The following is an 18,674-nucleotide window of genomic DNA, read 5'->3' as shown; positions in this document are numbered from 1 at the left end:
GGCAGAGGATTGTCGATAAGGTGAATGCTGTTGCGCCCATCCGAAGGACCAGGCATGAATGCCAAGCCAGGTGGTACGATCTGCGCAGGGCGGTCAAGAGGAAAATGAACGAAGAATATGCCCAGAGTAACATCACTGGAGGTGGGCCGTCCCGCAGACCCGTACACTACCATCCCTGGGAGGAGAAGGTGATGGCCCTGCTACTGCCGGTGGGAGTACACGGAGTCGAAAGAGTCGCAGAGCCTGGTGAATACACAAACAACTTACGTAACATGGGGGCAATGGGGTCCACACCACATATACACCAAATGCACGCAACTTCCCCCAAGCACTCACCGCACACAACCACACTCAAAAACTACGCTCATGCCACTAACGTCTCCATGCACCCTTCACAAATCAAGGCAAGGCCATGTCCAAGGCCACAACAACCACAAACACAAGACTGGATGTCCGGGAGGCTGGGAGGGTGGGCCCCACACAACACATTGTGAAAATGAGACACAGACACCAATGCCCTCAGCCCATATGGCATAGGTACATACCCATGCACAATGCACAGGGACTGGCAAAGTACTGACAAGGTAGCTGACACTTGGCCCTGCTGTATGCAGCACAAGGCCCTCCTGGGACCACTGTACACTCAAACACCAACTCCACAAGCACAGGTATCTAGCACAGGAACTCACACTCACTGTCATGCCAGCATGCACCATGAGGGGACAGACACATCACCTGGGAGACCGAATGACAACTCACACTACACACAACAGCAGGCCCGGTCACAGCCCCCCCCCCAACACAAGCACACACCCCCGGGGCAGGCAACGGATTTACACACTCCCACAATGGACATGTGACACAACAAGACCAATCCATAGCCAAATAAGCATCATAGCCAACAATCTACAGGTCAAACACTCAGGAGAACATCCCAATCTGTCCCCCGCAACATACCCATCCCCAAGTGGACATTGAGAGGAATGCTAGGCACATCCAACTACCTGGAGGAACTGTGTCAACTTGAATATGTATGAAACATAGATGTCACATGAAACACCATTAACATTGTCTCTCTCTCACACACAGGGCAACATCGTCGATCTCCCCCAACACTGGGGGGGGAAGAATCACAGTCTCAGGCTCCGCGTGAAGATGATCCCACCGGCAGCGACGACTCTCACCACTCCGTGGATGACTCCGACCAACCTGGACCCTCTGGTGCCCAAGCCCCTGCAGCACCTGCGTCAGGTACATCTGTGCCAACCACCCCCATTCCTGCCACATCCCAGGACACACCCAGGAGCCCTGCTTGCACTGAACAACAGAGCCAGTCTGACCAGGAGGGACAAGGTTCTCCGGGCACCCAGGAGGAGGCAGGCAACCCTGCAAATGCCATCCCTCAGGGGTCCCGTAGACCCGATGTGCCCACAAGGGCAGGCCAGGCTCAAGTGGGCAGGGGTGGTGGGAGTGGAGGCAGGCGGAGGCGCGAACCTGATCAGCCAGCTCAGGACACCGGTATGTCACACATACGCAACATCCTGGACTCATACCGGCGTGACACCAGAGGCATCAACCAGGTCATGTCGAGTCTCTCAGAGATGCAGGGGACCCTCGATGAGATAAAGAACCTGCAGGTCGAGCATCATGCCAGTCATCAACAACACCAAGGACGGATGGAGGCAAGACTGGCTGAGCTCCTGGCGGTGCACAGGGACATGAGCCAATCACTCCGTCAGATCGCCCAAAGCAAGGGAGGGAGGAGGAGGAGGAGGATTCGTCTGATGGGGCATCCCAAGCATCGTCAAGGCCTGCATCTGAGGGTCCCCGGAGGAAGGTGGGTCGTCCACGGAAAAGACCGTGAGAGTCAGCGGACCATCCACATCTCCCAGGTCACCTGGCCTGGCACCTAGCCCTCTGGCGCAACAGCAGCACCTCATCCAATGACATTCTCTGCCACATGGACTTGCTGGTCACAGTCTGACCAATGAAGACCAACACTGTGGTCTGGACTCTGATGACTTCCAATGCCAAGGATACCATCTCCCCCTGTGAACTTTGGATTCTATTCCCCCGGTACAGCACCTAATTTCATCTACCAAAACACGTACCCCACCGCAAATAAATATATTACTTTGGTCATGAGACATTCCTGTCATTTTGCATTACTCAACGACATATGTGTGTGGAAATGTCAAACTATGCCTGAGTGTTGAAATAACTCCAGCCATCCATCCCCTGGGATCAGAGTCTGGTACAGGACACACATGGTCCACAAGGTATCATTCAATGTAGGCATGGAGCCCAACACTCACCTGTGATGGCCTCTGGCTGCTGAGGGGGGGCTTGCTAAACTGTGCGGACAGACCTATTTGGGAGATTATCATCAAGGCGTAGAGGTCATGGCTCATGTGGAGGTTCCTGGGGAGGGAGTCCCAGGTATGTGTGGCCAGGTGGGAGAACAATGTCCTGTATGCTGGAGTACGGTGGATGTGAAGAACGGTGGCCAGGGCAAGGTTGGATGCACGGAGATGGCCCAACGGGATCTAGGATGAAAGACGTACAAGGTTGGTTTGGGGTCGGGGTTGTGGACTGCCTCCTGAGTGTGGGTGGGGAGTGTGGAGGTCATCCTGCAGCAGACAGTGATCCATTGCAGCTATCTATGGTGGACGGTGAGGTGGCTGGGGCGCAGGGTGTTGAAGCTGAAGTGTGCAGATGCACCCTGGATGTGGACAAGTTTCCTGGGAGTTTGGATGTACTTGCTCCGTAGAGGGCAGGGCAGTATTTGACACGGATGTTGTCATGGACCTGGGGGATGGTCTGTCTTTTCTTGGAGTCGATCTATCTGTGGATCATGTGCATAATGCAGAGGGCGTTGCAGCATGAGGTACAGATGCTGTGGACTAGCATGGCAAATGTGAGCGAGCCAAACATGATGCACGCCATCTTGTTTGTGTGGCCACTGGGTGCTTGTGCAGGGCTCTTGCGGGTGGGACGCAAGCACTTGACCCAGCTGGAAGGGGACAATCCTCAGATGATCACCTATGTCCTGTACAAGTCCAGCCTCAGGTGGCTCGTGTTCAGCCATTCATCAATGGATCTCATGCATACTTGAATGATGGAACTGCCAATGTCTGTGTCTTTGTTGAGGGTGAGGAGCACCTGGCTGTCAATGGCATACGAGCTGATGATGAGGTGCTGTGCGCATGTGATGGTGGAGAGGGGGGTCCTGGACACTCTGTAGATTGACATGCTGAGAGATGATACCTGTGCCATGTCCCAGACCATGACACCATACTACATGCTGAAGCCTTGAGTCCCACTCCCATGCCCTTGCTGGGCTACAGAGCCGGTGGGGAGTATTAGGGACGTGACCTGGTTGGTGTGACAGGGCCTGGAAGGCGGGGCAGCGCAGTGTAGGCAGTTGGAGTTGCACACTCAGCATGCAAAGGTGTTGTGTGTGTGCCCAGGGTATGTCTGACAGCAGGCGTTAGATGTGCGGATGGACATAGCTCGGAGTGTGGCTGCTACATCAGACTGTAGTGTGATGTGGGTTATGCAAGGACAGGATGGTGGTGCAATGTGCACCTTGCATGTGCAGATGGTCCAGCCTTTGGCACCGCGTGGCGGCAACAGTGGCATAGACAAGCTGAGGACAGACAAATGAATAGGTGGAGGGAGGAAGTGAGGAGCATCTTGGAGGCGTGTGTGTTGCCAAATCTGGATACTCTGTGGGCCCTTGCTGCAGGAGCCACAGCAGCAGGCGGCATCTCCTTGCAAAATGCCAGAATTTGCACACAAAGACTAGGCTGTCAGAAGGACAACTGCAACAGGCGCGTGTGTAAAGTAAGGAGTGTCCAGTGTCACATGGCACACCCAGAGACAATGCATGCACAATCATCAAAGAAGCATGATACCGGATCAGGAAACTGAAGGCCGACCTGCGCACAGGAGACACACCCTCAGCAGGTGTTGATGGCCCATTGTGTGGACCAACATGCCAAAAATCATACACGACCATGTACTTCATGCCCAATAGGGAGCCTAATCCATGAGCAACTGCATGCATCTTGCTAAACTACACATGGACTCCTATGCATAATCTTCCACAACTATGCCAGATATGCCGCATGCAAAGTGGCAAGAGACCTGCATTGACAGAGATAAGGCACCTTGGAGTGTGACGAACACCTTTATTACTCAGCCTCACACTAAGGGAAATGCATCAATTGGAACAGACTCACAGGTCATTTGGCTGACCATGTGTGACCTACACTGGACACTCCCTTCAACACACAGATGTGGTAAATCCTACTGAGCTGGCACACAAGTGAAGGGGTTGAGCCTAACACCCCTTGCTGCACACGGAGAGTCTGCAATTCCCCATTGAGCCTCATATGGGGATGTCCCACACTATGTCCACCATTAGCATCCCGTATGTTCCTGAGGGACGTAATACACACATTGATGCCTTCATCAAAATCCACAAACCATTACAGATGACTGTCAGGAAGGGTGACTAACAATTCATGGGAGCCATGCAACACGTCATGTGCCCCATGGTGAGTCGACATGTATGCATGGTAACACAACATGCACAGGAGCAGTCCCGACATATCACAAACACGTACCACCCACAAAATGCCTTTCTGTACTCCTTACCCAAAATGACTTTTCACCATGTCTGTGCATGTAACTCTGATCCAGCACACGTTGCAATACTCATGAGGAATAGCAGGAGGGCAATGATGACATGAGCAGACGACAGCCGCAAGAACCTGGGGAGGACAGACACACAACAAGTCAGCGAAGAGCTAGTAATCTGCAGACATGTACATGTACTCTACAGGAATGATGTTGTCACCATGCTCTTAAAAGATTTAGTGTCCCAGCTAAAATGTGTGGAATGACATCATCACTTGAATGACACATCAGAACACACCTCCAAGTCACTTAGCACACAGCCAGCTGGACACACACATTGCAACACATGCCACACAAGGCTCAAAGCGTGCACACTCAGACACAGGGACTCACCATCATGAGAAGAAGTTGCGGATAAGCTGACTCCAGATGTCCTCATCCTCATCCTCACTTGCCCCATGCCCAAGCCCTTCATTGATGTGTGTGAATGTTTCTTGTCATGTGGGTGAGTGTCTATGCGGAGTGTTGCACCACAGCTGCATGGAGGAGGCAACTGCTCAATCCATCTGATGTGTGAAGTAAGCCGTGCTGTGTGTCTAACTTGCTGAGCTAGCCCCACACCTGTGACCCCCCCCCCCTGGCAAGTGGCACATGTGCAGAGTGAGGTTTGCATCTGCTGTTGCCAATGGCAGGTGATTGATGTGTGCCTGTGTGTGTCTGTGTACTCTGCTGAGGTTTCGTCAGTGGCCTGGGGCATGTGACTGCTTTGCGGTGCTGTCTATCAGCCTTGTGTTTCTTGGGATGCACAGTGTGTGCCATGATCAGGGATTGTTTCGCAGCCCTCATGCCACCTGTGTACTTACTATGCCATGTAGTGCATTGGTGTGTCCCCAGTGGAAAAAATCCCTAAGACTAAGGTGCTATTACTTGCCAGCATACTATGCCCTGTTCAACAAATCAAAGATGTTCAAATGTGTGTCTCTGTGACATGGTGCATGTGTAGTGATGTTGTCCCACTTTGTCATCCACACAGGTAACCGCCTACCACAAGGGGAAGATCTGGAAGGATGCCGTCAAGGCCGTGCAATCGGTGGAGGGTCGCAGTCGGCGCCTGCCACAAGTGAGGAAGAGATGGCAGGACATCCGGTGCTGGACCCGGAGGATCGCCCGGGTCATGCTGAAGGAGGAGGCTCCTCACAAGCATGGCGGGTGCCGGCGCCTGACCCACCAGATGAAGCGTGTCCTGGCGGTGGTCTTCCCTGACCTGGATAGGCGGATACAGGAGTTACAGCAGCAGGAAGGGGGTAGGTACATGTGTGTTTGTTGTGTGTCGCCAGCTTTTGTAGCTGCTCAGTCGCCTAGATACACTGCCAGGCTATATATGTGCAGTGCATATCCTGTTCCCCCAAGTCAACCTGTGCTGTTCTTCCTCCCTTCCCCTCCTTGACATGTGTTACCTGGTCTGTGTGTTATCACTATTGCACATGGTCATCTAGGCTGCCAGTTTATCAAGGTGCACACTGCTTTCAGCATCATGTGTGGGGGTGGTCTGCCTGTGCCCTGTCCTGTTCAGTCATTTGGGGGTGCATAATTGTTGGCACTGATGCTGAGTCTCAACATAGGAGTATGAGGTTTCAAATGAACAGACTTGCAGCATGCATTACCAATGTTGTGGCCTCAGACATGATGTGCATGAGTGGGATATATGCATAGTGCCGGGACGGTTGCTCCTGTTACAGTCAGCTCATTCCAGGACCATGGAGCAGTGTGCCCACTACAGTCCCCTGACACAGCCTGCCCTCCTACTCATGTGTGTCATCCAACACTGTGCACATTCACTGTGGGTTCAGCATGGCTCTGCCTCTGTGGCATTGTTCCCTGGCCTAGGTAGTATTTTTCACATGTGTGATACATTTGTCCACTGGACAGGGATACACCAGTTTGCTTGTGCATACTCACACTGGGCAGTGCCTGTGTGGCTATTCACAACAATCTGTTGATGTTTGTTTGTGACCAATATGTTTTGCCAGCCCTACAAGGTGATTTCGTGTTAATAAAGCTAGTTTTCAAGCACAGTTATTGTAACCCTGAATAAGAGGTGTCACTTCTTGATCGGTATCAGTCACATTGACTCAGGTATGGGTGGGTGTGTGCGGGAGGAGCGTACATGTTCAACCCTGATGTTTCATTGCCAGTTCTGACTTGTGTGTGATGATTCGCAGTACAGAAATTCATCGTGCAGTGCCCCCGTGATGTTGGCCAGTGCTTAATGTTCGTGCTTCGTTGCCTGTGTCTGTTTTTGAGAATCATGTATCCTGCTTGTACATTTTTGGCACCTGTGTGTGGTTCAGATGCTACACAGTTGTGACTTTGTGTGCTGACATCTGTGGGTACATTCTGGCTTGCCATGAGGGGGAACCCACAGTACAGCTAGGGTTTTTTGCTAAACAATTGCAGGCCCATTAGCTTATGCATTGTCCTGGGTGTGGACATGTGTGCCACTCCAGATGACAGTCAGTAGGTCAACTGTGTGATCAGGTGACGGATAGCCATGTGACAAATGACATTATTCAAGTTGTTACTCAGAGAAAATGTCCATTGGCACTCACTACACCTGTCAACATGTCTCAATGTTTCATATGCTTGACCTTGCTGTTTTGTTGTGGAGGACAATGATGTGCCTGCATGACAGATGTCTCCCAAGGAAGTGCACAAGACACCACCTTTACACCTTCCAGGGACACGCTGGCACGTTTTAAAGTAAGGCACAGTTTGAACAAAACTTGTTTGGAGTTCATACATATACATGTTCCCACAGTGTGGTAGCATTTGGGTTAGTCCTTGGTTGTTGCTGATACCAACTTGCGAGTGTCAAGTCATCCAGACCACCGTGGTGCCATGTATATGTACTTAATGATACACCATTTCTGCCTAACAGTGGCTGATTTTAATGAGTCTGGCAGCTCAGACAATGACTGTGTACATGTAGTTTGGTGTGCACCTCCTTGTGTGACTTCTGCTATACAGACACATGTGTGTTGTGTTCACAGAGTGCCACATTCACACATTCTAGACATGCCCATTGTGTAAAGGGTTGTGATTCTCCAGGAGTCACAATGTATTTCTTTGGGGTTTCAAAAGTACTCACAGGTCTCTGAGTGTGGGGACACCTTCTGCATTGGCATGTGGTATTTGGCCTTGGGTGCGACAATACTTTTTGGTTCACAGTGAACAAGAGGTGGCATGCCTTCATAGTCTTTCTGTGCTCAACTGATCCCAGACACTAGCTTCTCATGATCCTGTGATTTCAAGTTATTTGCTGTTGTGTCCTAATTTTCATTGTTTCCAAGTGGCATGGTGGGTCAACCAACTGGGGAGTGCAGGGCTTACATATGTGGGGAGTATTCTAGATGTTACTCATGATGCCTTTCCTGATATGCACTGTTGCCTATTTTGTTTGGACTCATGTGTCAGATGTATACAGGTGACTGATTTTTTCCTGTCTATTCACCTTGCCCACAGCATCATCGGAGGAGACCGAGGGAGACACCGGCATGGACGTGGAGGAGGGATCGAGCAGTGGTGCCACCACTGCTGAGGAGTCGGCGGACTCAATTGGCACCGATGGCGAGGGGAGTGAGGCGGAGGACCTGCCCAGTACCAACACTGACTACGAGGCTGACGGGTCTGAGGCTGAACTCCCTGAGGGGGCGGAGGCTGCTCCAGCAGCTGGCAGCAGCACTCCATCCGTACCCGCCCCCTCCATTCCCATCACCGCCCTCCCACTTGCTCGGGCCCCTTCTGTCCGTGCTAGGCCACACCGTGTCTCCTTCGTGCCAGGCACCGCATCCCCTGCCCCTGTACCCCCTGCTGCCCCCACTGCCGAGTCTGTGGACATTCAGCAGCAGTTGCAAGTTAGGCAGACATCGATCCTGACTGTCCTCCATGGCCACACCAGACTGCTGACCCAGATGGCGTCGTACATGGAGGGCATGTCATCAGCGATGTCTGACCAACGGATGTTGCTGAGGTCCCTGGACTCGTCACTGAAGGCAGTAGTGAGTCACCTGCAGCGCTGCCTCCCCCCCTACCCTTGCCCCATCCACAAGTCCCACACCCATGCCTGTCCCAAGCACACCAAGACATCCACACACACGCACCCCACCAGACACAAGCAGCACACCACCACGTAAGGGCAAGCACACACCTCCTGACACGCACACTCAGGGGGAAGCAGGCACACCCACTGGGTCTGGGGCACACAGGCAGGCACGCAGCCACAGTCCTCGTCCACATGACTCACTCCCCAGTCCCTCCGATGTCACTCCCCTTGGCTCCCCTGCCCCAGATTCGGAGAAGGAGGCCTACTTTGCTGGGCTGGGCCTCAGCCCCACTAGTTCACCTGGCCAGAAACGGTCAAGGCACTCCACGGGTAGGGGAGTTAAGTCCCCCAGCCTGTCCACCACCTCCCCCAGTAGCGCTGCAACCCATCCCTCCGACCCCCCCCTCCTTGGGGCCTGTTGTTTCTCCGGGTGCAGGGGAGACTCTGGAAGAACTGGCAGAAGTGTGCAGCGCCGAGCTCACCTCCACCTTTGGCGCTGCCCCACCCCCTGTGGTGGAGTCGTCCATCTCTGCACCCACCACACCTACCCTTCCCCCTCCTGTCCCTGCGGTGCCTGGTCCTTCCCCACATGATGCCCCCCTCCCCCAGTCGACGACACAGAGTCTTCTGATGTGCAGACAAGCTAGGGGAGACGCATGGCCATGTGTCCCCCCCCCAAGGACTGATGATATGGACTGGCCATTGGCCTTTGTGAATAGTCTCGTTTACACATTATTATTTTCATGCTGAATAAAGCATTTTCTATTTTTGTTAGAAAAGTCTTGCATTTCAGGTATTGATGTTGATGCTGATGCTACAGGAGTTGGGGTTGTGGGCATGTGTTATGTTTCAGGGAAATGTTGTAGTCTGCTGCTCATGGGGTGGAACCTGGTATCTGCGTGCCATCACAAGGTCTCTGCAAAGATTCTTTGCTCGTGTATGCTCTTTGTGTTTGGAGACATTGTCCCAAGGAGTGTTCCTTCCTCTGTGGCACCTGACATCTTCCCTGCAGAGAGTTGCACAATTGTTGTGTTGACCTGTGTCTACATTTCCTTTGTTGGTGATGGATCCCTTCAACTATGGCCATGCCTGCTCAGCAATGTCTCCAGCTGCATCGTCTGTGCCATCCTTGGTACTCACTGTACTTGTGTATAGAGTATTTTGCCATGCCTTCAGGGAGAAATTGTCCCTTTTCCGCACAATGCATGTGTGTAATCCCAGCCTAGCACACATATGGTACTTGTTCTGGTGGGTATTTGAACACCTGACTCTCAATTGTGGGCATTGTATCTGTGGGAACTCCACCCTATTCCTTCCATGACAGACAACATCTTGGTGGCTGGCCCAGCACCTGAACATTCCTATCAGTCCTGGTATGTGCGTGACAGTGTGTGTTCCCTTTGGCTCTCTTAGTTTAGTAGGCAGTGACATGACTATACAGTCTTGTGGCATGATCTCAGTGTGTGTATTGTGCTGCATCTGCCAGGGGTGGGTATACATGTGTTATTTGTCCTCACACCCACATGTGGTGTGTCATGCAGTGGGGGAAAGACATCCATCCTCCTGGGAGTGGGACACTGCTGTCAGTGATGTGTTGTTATGGCACTATCATCATTGTCCAGAGTTAGGGATGCGTACATACACCCATGGAGTTGTGGTCATCTGATAATGATGTACACCCCCCATGTCTCTGTCCACTGCTGGTGTTGATATGCACCCACACCCATGTCTCTGTCCACTGCTGGTGTTGATATGCACCCACCCCCATGTCTCTGTCCACTGCTGGGAGTCCTCTGCACCCACCCCCATGTCTCTGTCCACTGCTGGTGTTGATATGCACCCACCCCCATGTCTCTGTCCACTGCTGGTGTTGATATGCACCCACCCCAATGTCTCTGTCCACTGCTGGGAGTCCTCTGTACCCACCCCCATGTCTCTGTCCACTGCTGGGAGTCCTCTGCACCCACCCCTATGTCTCTGTCCACTGCTGGTGTTGATATGCACCCACCCCCATTTCTCTGTCCACTGTTGGGAGTCCTCTGCACCCACCCCCATGTCTCTGTCCACTGCTGGGAGTCCTCTGCACCCACCCCCATGTCTCTGTCCACTGCCGGGAGTCCTCTGCACCCACCCCCATGTCTCTGTCCACTGCTGGGATTCCTCTGCACCCACCCCCATGTCTCTGTCCACTGCTGGGAGTCCTCTGCACCCACCCCCATGTCTCTGTCCACTGCTGGGAGTCCTCTGCACCCACCCCCATGTCTCTGTCCACTGCTGGGAGTCCTCTGCACCCACCCCCATGTCCCTGTCCACTGCTGGTATTCCTCTGCAAGCACCCACCCACCCACTTGCGCCCTTGCTGTGGTACACTGCTGTCCTGGGCATACACCACCCCCAATTTACAGCTGATGTGCTGCACCAAGCCGTACACCTACATCCGTGGGGTGTGTACGCCTTGTATCCATCATGTAATGGGGCTGTAGGGGTATGGGTGGTACAGGCCATACCCACGCTCTGGGGGGCGTGGGTACGGTCTGTACCACCATTGCAGTGGTGATGTAGGGGTACGCGTGTACGGACCGTACCTACACTCCCCAGAGCCCACACCCCCCAGAGCACGGGTACGGGCCATACACGCGTACCCCTACATCACCATTACAATGGTGGTACGGACCGTAACCACACCCCCCAGAGCGTGTGTATGGTCCGTACCACCATTGTGGCGGTGACATAGGGGTACGCGTGGTACGGCCCGTACCCACGCTCTGGGGGGCGTGGGTATGGTCCGTACCACCATTGTAGTGGTGATGTAGGGGTACGCGTGTACGGCCCGTACCCACGCTCTGGGGGGCGTGGGTACAGTCCGTACACGCGTACCCCTACATCACCACTGCAATGGTGGTACGGACCGTACCCATGCTCTGGGGGCGTGGGTACGGTCCTTACCACCATTGTAGTGGTGATGTAGGGGTACGCGTGTATGGTCCGTACCCACGCTCTGGGGGGCGTGGGTATGGTCCATACCACCATTGCAGTGGTGATGTAGGGGTATGCGTGTACGGACCGTACCCACGCCCCCCATTGTGGTGGTGATGGGTACGCGTCCACGTCCACTTCCGTTGTGGCAGGACGTGGGATTGGTGGACACGCCCCCCGAAGTGACCAGACCATGGAGGTAATTAATGTGCAGGATATATATGTTTTTTGTGGGGTGTGGGTTATGTTTCCTGCCCCTTGCCCCCACCCCCCCCCTTTGCCCCTGGGGGTTGTTCTGACCTTCTGCGGCGTCTGCGTCAGTTTCTGTACACAAGGTCGTAGGCTATGAGGGCCGGGATGACGCGTAGGTTGGGGTCCATCGCTGTCCGGCGCGTACCGGTGCTCCTTCTTCGCGTCGTCCTCAATTTCCTGGGAGTTTTTGGCTACCGTAAAAAAATAGCGGTACGGAGTGACGTAGTCACGGATCGTACTTGCTGGTCCGTAAAACGCTGCCTGACTCCGTCCGGACGTCGCGTATGCGCCGTCCAGAATCAGATTTGTATATATTTTTTTGCCGGTCGGTCTTTTGTACGACTCGTACGGAAATGGTATTTCTGTGCGAATCGTACTTGCGAGTTTGTAAGGTGTTTTTCCAGGGTACGAGTCGGACGGAGAAAACGCTCAGTACGACCATTCGTACCCGGGTTTTACAGGATCGGAATCAGCACCTATGTATGAAAAAAACATCTCTGAAGCGAATATTGACAAAAAAAGATATTTATGAACAATAAAAAATGTGTATTTTAATATATCACACTTATGCATTATATTTCAATTTGACATGAAAATAATTTCCTTAAAGGAGAAGTTAGCAAAATGATTGCATTCATCTGTAACCCACAGGACTGCAGTGTATCTTCTCAAGAAAATCATGACGCAATGGTTTTCTGAAAATGAAAGATGAGGGACATTATTCAGAGTCTGGAAAACATACTCCACTCTGAATCGTAGCCTTCTTATTTTGGATAAAGCAATAGGAGTAGATTTGCTATTCAATAGGAATTTTGTGCAAATACTGTGCATAAGGTGCAATCCCCATCTTAATTGTATGACATCAACTCCACCATGAAAGGGGCAACAAAAGAGGCCAAATAGATAATCATTTATATAATTTGGTTTTTAAGGAGAGAGATGTTAAAATGAATGTTTTTTAAGCATTGAGAGACAACCAAATACCTAGTTACTTGATCTTGTTTACTGTATTCCAAAGAAAATTAGATTCTGCAAACATGTATCTCCTACATCATGAATTTACGGGAAGGACTTCTGTTTTTGACAAATTCACTTTATGAACCTGAAATTTGTGAATAGAAGTACACTTCATCTATAAAAAGATTGTTTATGAGGTAGAAGGAATAGAGACAGGCAAAAGAACGTCATCAGCATAAGCTGAATCCTTGATTTCTAAATCATTGTATTTCAAGCCATTAATATAGGGATTGGATCTAACATTTAAGGAAAGATTCCAAACATAGTATAATAAAAACCCGGGGAAGGGAACAACCCTATCTAGCCCCCCAAAGAGGTAGACTAAAAGAGATAGAAAAACAATGATTGACAGATATACTAGTTCTGGGGAAGAATATGACAATTTAATAAATGAGATTAAAGGCGGGCCAAAATCAAATGAATTGAGAGTTTACACCTATATTGCCAATTATTTCAATCAAATATGTTTTCGGCATCAAGGGATAAAGATGCAACCGGAATCTTAGCTTTTGAGACAAGGGTAATGATATTTTAGAAGAATACATACATTATTATTAGCTAATTTGCCCTTAATAAAATCGAATTGGTCAGTTTTTGTAAGATGTTGAATAACAGGATCAAGATGTGTGAGTAAAATGCTGGCATAAATTTTGCCTTCATAGTTAATTTTTGGAAATTGGTATATAGTTTTTGAAGAATTGAGGGTCCCTACATAGTTTTAGAATTAAAGTGATGAGTGCATCAAAGAAACTTTCAGTGACACATGACTTGTGAAGGAAAGACATATATGAATCTAATAGTTTGGTGGCTAAAAAGGCTGTCAAATCGGCACAGCAGTAACGCCACCTGGGAAACATCCTTTTCCACGCAACCATTACAACGCGTAATGGTTACATCGTGGTTTTAACAACGCAAGTCATTATGTCGACTTGCACTGGAGGGCGCTCTAGACTAAGTAATAGTGTGAATTACTATTCCAACACCTTCCCTACTGTACATAGACTGGAGTTGGAATAGTAATTCACACTATTCCTAAGTCCAGCGCCCTCCAACGCAAGTCGATGTAACGACTTGCGTTGTCAAAACTGAGATATAAAATACTGCCTTGTGATGGTATGCGTGGCATCATTATACATTCCGTCACCTGGACCAGTAGCTTTATAAAACGTTTTTAATGCCTATAAGATGCCCTGTAACATCATATCATTCTCAAAAGTTTCATGGTCAGTATCTCCGAACATAGATTTAGTGATAGCAGGGAAAAAATTTGCAAGGACTTGGTAGAAGGATTTACCATCATCAGTGTAGGCACTATAACTATTAACAGGTAATTTACTCTCACTTTTCACTTTTAATTAAATGGTAAGCATTTTGCAAGATTTATTTCACCCACCTTGGAATTTATATTTAACCTGTAAATGGACATCAAAGGCAAATGTGGTGGTGTTTTATTTAATTAAATGTTAGCTTTAATGAGATCATTCTTTTGGCTTGGAAGAGAAATAATAATGTGTAAGGACTTTAATAGTTTTGAGTAATTGCTTATACTGAATAATGGCTTTCTTTTTGTCCGGGATGCAAGCAAAATAACAAAAGCTCCAAATGAGGCCTTAAAAGCATCCCAATTATTTGTCACAGAGATATCAGAGTAATAATTGAAACGAAAGTACTCTTTAAATAAATCATTAAACCCATTATCCAACAGTAAATATTTATTAAATCTCTATCAGTTTCATGTTGGATAATAATAGATATTTCAAAGGACGAAAGAAGAAGGGCATGATCTAATAAGTAGGCCTGGTTGAAATATAAATTACATCAGTGATGGGGCACTTTGTTCTACGCAATGCTTTGGTGCAAATTCAACTCAAAAATGCCCTCTGCCCAATTGGGAGCGATTAACCATGGGGTTTACGGTCCGGCGTTGAACCCTGGGTTTGCTATGGATCGGTGGCTGTTGCGCGGGGGCAATTACCTTAGGGCGCTGTATTCCAAATCATTGGACGGGTCCCTCACAGGACCGACCAAGACGGCAGTGCATGTGTGGAAGGCTGTTACGAACTCGTTGGGCTGGAAGGACAGACTTACCCGGGCTACTCCGCTTTTCGAATCCGTTATACTAGGGAAATTATGGCACACGAAAGGGTTTGAGAAGTGGGACCTAATTAGGATTTCTAGAGTTGGGGATTTGCTGACTAAGGGTAAGGTGAAATCGTTTGAGACGCTGCAGACGGAGTACGAATTAGGGGGTACCGAATACTTTCGATATGCCCAGGTGCGTCACGCTCTGCTCTCCGTTCGTGCCGAGGGGGAGGCCGTGCCTGAGTCTTCTCCTTTGGAGGATCGGATTCTGGATGGTCATATGCCGGAGAGTACAATCTCCTTGATTTACAGGAAGCTTGTAAATGTCCGGACCGACCTCCTCCTTGATGTGCGAGAACAATGGACTAGGGATGGTCTCGAACTGGACGATGAGGACTGGCAATATGCCGTCTCCTCTCCGAAGGAGGTTGCGATCCCGGCTAGACTGCGGCTGGTGCAGCTCAAGATACTTCACAGGGTTTACGTCACGGGGCCCCGCCTGATCCATATGGGTTTCTCTGACGATGGCTTATGCAAGAGAGGCTGTGGGATGTTGGGCACCTTTCTACACATTATTTGGGAGTGTGGGGAGATTGTAGAGTTCTGGAAACAAATTCATGATGTGATGGAAGAGGTCACGGGTATCGCACTCTTCCCGGAGGCAAGACGATGCCTGTTGAATGTCTGGGGCACCACCGACTACGATGCCGCTCAGACCCAATGGGTGACTCTGGGGAATATGGTGGCGAAGCGAGATATTGCGCAGCTGTGGGGATCCCAGAGACCTCCCTCCTTGGCAGCATGGATGGAAAATATGGACTGGGGCATGTTCCGAGAGAAAACGGTGTACAGTGCCCGGGGTCGCCCTAAGAAGTGGCATAAGATATGGGGGCAATGGAACCATTATAGGGGAGATATTTGTGTGCCCCCGGTTGCTGAGATGCTCGATGTGCAACTTTCCCCCTAGCTCTACTCCCAACTATATACGTAAACTGTTCATAACCTGGAGTCCGTACCCCTGCTTTCCCCTCGCTTCTTTGGTGTGGTGTACCGCTCCGCTGATGGGAGTGGGACCTCGCCCCAGCTGAGAACTAGCGCATGCTTATTGTATGCTTTGCCTTGCTCGTGTTTTTTATTTATTTTTGGTTTACATTAAAACTAAACCTTTGTTACTCCTGCTGTACGGACATGGACCTTCCTGCGTATTGTTCCCATCGTGCTGCCGAACCTCCGGGATGTCGGCTGAATAGCTGTGTACCATATTGACGTAAATAAAGGTTTTTAAAAAAAAAAATGCCCTCTGATGAATCTTTAGCTCGGAAAGAGACTAGACATTAGAATCAATACAATGCAATAAAGTGAAGTGCATTAGGCCCCACAAAGATGACAGAGAAATAGATTTTCAAACCATGAAGAACTATTAAAAGATTAGCAGAGTGACAAAATAAAATCATCAAATTAGTTGTAATTTAGTAGTATGTACATGAATGCATTAATCAATATATTTCAAAGCCATAAGAGCAAATAACTGTTATAAAGTTCTCCAAAATAAAACTTAATAAAATAATTTCTTCCATAAAGGAATCTCCCAATACTGCTAAACTAAGGAAAAGTCGAGGACATTTGAGAGGAGTCAAGATAAAGGAGTTCTGCCAGAAAGCCTTTGAAAAGCAATAGAAAGGCATCTGCTTATAAGAAATAGAAAGTGAATTCTCACTAAGAGTCGGGCAAAGCTTCTGCTGATAAGGGGTAAGGCATATGAATCTGCATCTACCCTGCAATAGTTTAAATAATTTGATTTCAAACATTTTGCTACAACTTCACAGGATTTCCAAGGAAGGGAATCAATCAGGTTTAGGGTACAGATAGATGAAACAGAATCATTAGCTCCACAAGCATGAACACAATACGGACTCTCTAAACATCCTTCAGACTTTCAGTTATGTGCAGCATAATGAGATACATTCAGCACTAACCGTACACTGCAGGTGTTTATTAGTACATACTATGAGGACTGCGCAACATGAACATTCACATGGGAAATAATAAAACAAATGGTACATTGTTCAAAGTTGCTGGTGTATCTTTCTCCTGAAATGAAAAAGAAGACATTAGACAAGAAGAAACATGGCGGTCAAACATCAGCCATCTTAAAATGCTGCCTATGTTAACTACAGTCAGTTAAACACGGAAAAAACACAGTATTCTGATCCTGTTTCCAAACACTCCGCCTGTTCCGGAAGACATTCTGATGGATCCCCACAGAACCCACAAAGATGGTCACCCACACATTCATCACCAGCAGACTAGACTATGGCAAAGCACTCTATGCCGGTATCACCCAGAAACAGATCAGGAAACTTCAGAACGTCCAAAATACCGCAGCATACTGGTCCTCAGCATACCCTGCTGCAGCCACATCACTCAACACTCAACTCCACTGGCTCCCAGTCAATATGAGAATCACCTTCAAGATCCTCACACATTCCAACAACACTCCCCATGATGCAGGACAAGCGTATCTGAACCACCGCCTCTCTTTCCACGCACCCGCCAGACAGCTTTGCTCCACTCAACTTGCTCTGGTCACCGTACCACGAATCCACAAGGCCAAAGCCAGTAGAAATCCTTCTCCTACCTCACCGCCAAGACCTGGAACACCCTGAAACTCCACCGCAGGCAATCACCCTCGCTGACCCAATTCAGGAAGTATCTCAAGACCTGGATCTTCGACTGAACCCCCAGCGCCTTGAGACCCTTATGGGGGAGTAGCCACACTATATAAATTCCCGATTGATTGATTGAGTAAATACATTTGCGTATTGCAGGTTAATATCATAATGTGAGCAAAAACATTTGATTATGAAAAATCTCCATCACTAGCATATTTTGAATACTTTGGGAATTTCCTTTTATGCTTTTTATTTGAAATTCCCAAATTACACCACTATGCCACTTCACATGATTATGAGTCATTGGCTGTAAAAATATACTGTAAATGGTGAAAATTCCAGTACAAAGTTACCACAAATGTATGGGAAGAACATAAGGCAACTGGCTGATGTTTGTGGTGCTTTTGTTTAAATTCGTCCTCGTGCCAAAAGCTGATGCAATGACACATTTCAAGTTGAAATGTAGCGCAAAAAAGCAGATTTGGAATTCAGATAATTATGCATTATTTCACATAATTGTGCCTGTTTCTTTAATCTGGTAATATGAGAGAGTACCTTTCTCTTCTGACCAACTTTCTCAGGACTCGGATGTTCCAGGAAAAGACCTTAACCACAAACAGCATGCACAAATAGGATGACAGTATCCAACATTACGATCTGCTAAGATAAAGAACAAATATAGTTGTGACAACCATAGACCATAATAATGATCAGAAAGAGAAAACACTTGAGAGAGTGAAAAGGCAAACATTAAAGAATAGGTAGGAATTTTGGTACTTACAAAGAGAGGAGAAGGATATAACGAAGAAGTAAAGACAATACCACCGCAGGTCGATGGATAGAAACTTGGTCAGAGGAAAACACACAAAATCAAGAAAATCATGTGTGTCAAAAGCATAACATTTCAGGAAACATAGCAATATTATTAA

Source organism: Triturus cristatus, chromosome 2_2 (assembly GCF_964204655.1).
Source record: "Triturus cristatus chromosome 2_2, aTriCri1.1, whole genome shotgun sequence".
NCBI classification, from domain to species: Eukaryota; Metazoa; Chordata; class Amphibia; order Caudata; family Salamandridae; genus Triturus; species Triturus cristatus.
Note: the sequence above shows the minus strand (reverse complement) of the source record.